This window comes from Amphimedon queenslandica, unplaced genomic scaffold (genome assembly GCF_000090795.2).
Source record: "Amphimedon queenslandica unplaced genomic scaffold, v1.1 AMPQUscaffold_11032, whole genome shotgun sequence".
NCBI classification, from domain to species: Eukaryota; Metazoa; Porifera; class Demospongiae; order Haplosclerida; family Niphatidae; genus Amphimedon; species Amphimedon queenslandica.
The window spans coordinates 6139-8193 of record NW_003548723.1 but is presented as its reverse complement, the minus strand read 5'-3'; the positions used below and the strand labels follow the sequence as shown (position 1 = coordinate 8193).

General features: G+C 37.1%; 1 long non-coding RNA gene across 1 annotated transcript; it reads left to right on the top strand.

The window, feature by feature from the left end:
• The first annotated feature begins 1603 nt into the window (after positions 1 to 1603).
• On the top strand, positions 1604 to 2054 carry LOC109589672 (uncharacterized). The gene is made up of 2 exons (XR_002188858.1): positions 1604 to 1703; positions 1761 to 2054. It is a non-coding gene; the product is annotated as an uncharacterized LOC109589672 (long non-coding RNA).
• The last annotated feature ends 1 nt before the right edge of the window (position 2055 follows it).

Genomic DNA, 2055 nt, shown 5'->3' with positions numbered 1-2055 from the left:
TTTTGATATTGTTTAAGTCCTGGCATTAATGTAATAAAGAAATGGGCAAGGGTTAAACTAATTATGTGGGCATGGGAAACATGGGATTCCCTGAGCCACACAAATTTAACATCATGCATATACCTGGTGTATGAAAATTAATATTATCTTTAAAATTTTTACGCCAACAGAATCCCCTGCATGAGTAAGTATGCATGTTCTAACTTACTTCCTTTTATGTTCTCTAAACTATGAAAGCATTCTTGATAGATTATTTCGCATTTTCTTCTTTGACTATTTATGTTCCTTTTAATAGGTGCCTTTTCTCCGTGTAAAAGGAAATCTTTTGTCTCCTGTGTCTTTCCTGCACCTGTTCTCTTCAATGCCTGTCATGAGTTATATTACGATTTTTCAAGTTTGAAAGACACTCACTTGTCTGATGGCTGGCACGGGATACGGCAGCTTTTCTTCAATGTCATTCAAAACTACTGCCACTACATCCCGTCCTGCTACTGTGACATCAGTCCTCAGAAATTCAAGTATCTGTTTAAGTTACATGTCACATACTCAAAGTTAGACAATATGTTACCTCATTGCAATTCATTTCTGCAGTTAAGGTATCTAGTACGGAAAATGTTTCCTTTAGAATTTTGTCGTCAGAGGATTGAACATCTTTATCACTACATATAAACATGACTACTTGCTCCATCATTTCTTCAGAGTCACATCCCGCCTCATGTAGTAGCTACATACATAATTATAGCAGAAAAAAATTAAATCTAATTACCTCGTGTACACTTTGTACAACTAAGGCCCAGTTATTGAGGGACCTGCCCTTGAAGTGACTCATCAGCTTATTTTTCCAAACTGAAGTGTCATTTAGCTCGCCTCTCTTTCTAATGACAAAGCCGATTAAAGAAGACAAATTACCACTCTCTATCAAGTCATGTAAATGAGCTAGTTTTCCTTGCTGTTCCATAGAATGAGGACCAATGGAAGGCTTATGAAACTGTACAACACATGATCTGGATGATACTCTGCAAGAACGTTAAATTATATTTATTCTGCAGTTTCTACCTTTCGTCTGTGCTGATAGGGTAATTTGTTGAAATAAGGGGCATCGACAACAGAACCTTCCCTCCTCTTTTACATTTCCCAGCCTTCCCCTTATTGAAAACATCTACTATGACCTCATTGATATCAGCTCCCTTTGTGTGATCTCTTGGTGGGTCATCAATAGCAAATGGCAGAGTGCTTGATGTAGACCTCTCCAATACAAACGAATGGCTAAACCTTTCGTAAACTGATCTACTTCCTAGTCCTATAGATGTGAGGGAAAATCTTCAATTACCACTTATTTTTAACAAGACAAAGATATTTTCCTTAATGTTATTGATGTTTCATGTACTATAGTTTTTGCTTTTTTCTGATAAATAAATTTGAGTATTGATGTATTGCAATTTTACGACCTGGGGGCGAATGTCAACACTTACATTTCTTCTATACAGGTTTTATTGCAGAAAAATAATAAAAAAATTCATAAGCCTTAGCAACCACCCGCCCACTCTCCTTTACGTATGGGTGTGGTCACATTGACCATAGATATTAGAGTATATCTCGAGGTATATCTATGGATGCACACTGATGATGGGACATACTTATGCTTTCTAACAGCTAGAGAACGGAGATATACACTATAAAGACTTTTCTAGAAGCATTTTAAGGTAGAGAGAACCTTTATAAGTCTTAATCAATTCTGGGAAAATTTATTATTATGGAAGTCGTGGATATTGGTCCGGCCTATAGATCCGGCAGCGGCCCCTATATAGTATACTGGGGCTTCGCCCCAGTATACTAATACACTATTTTATATACAGATATCAAGTACAATCAGCAACGTTGATGCAGTTGGGTCTTGGTGGTGTAGTGGAGAGGCTGGTGTGGACTGCACGGATGTGGTCAGTGGTTCCGGTCGGGACTACTAACTAAAACTATGCTGCAATGTTTGATTTTTTTTAATCACTTTTTTGCTATTTTTTTCTTTTTTGGCATTTTTAGGTGAAGAAATAAACACCC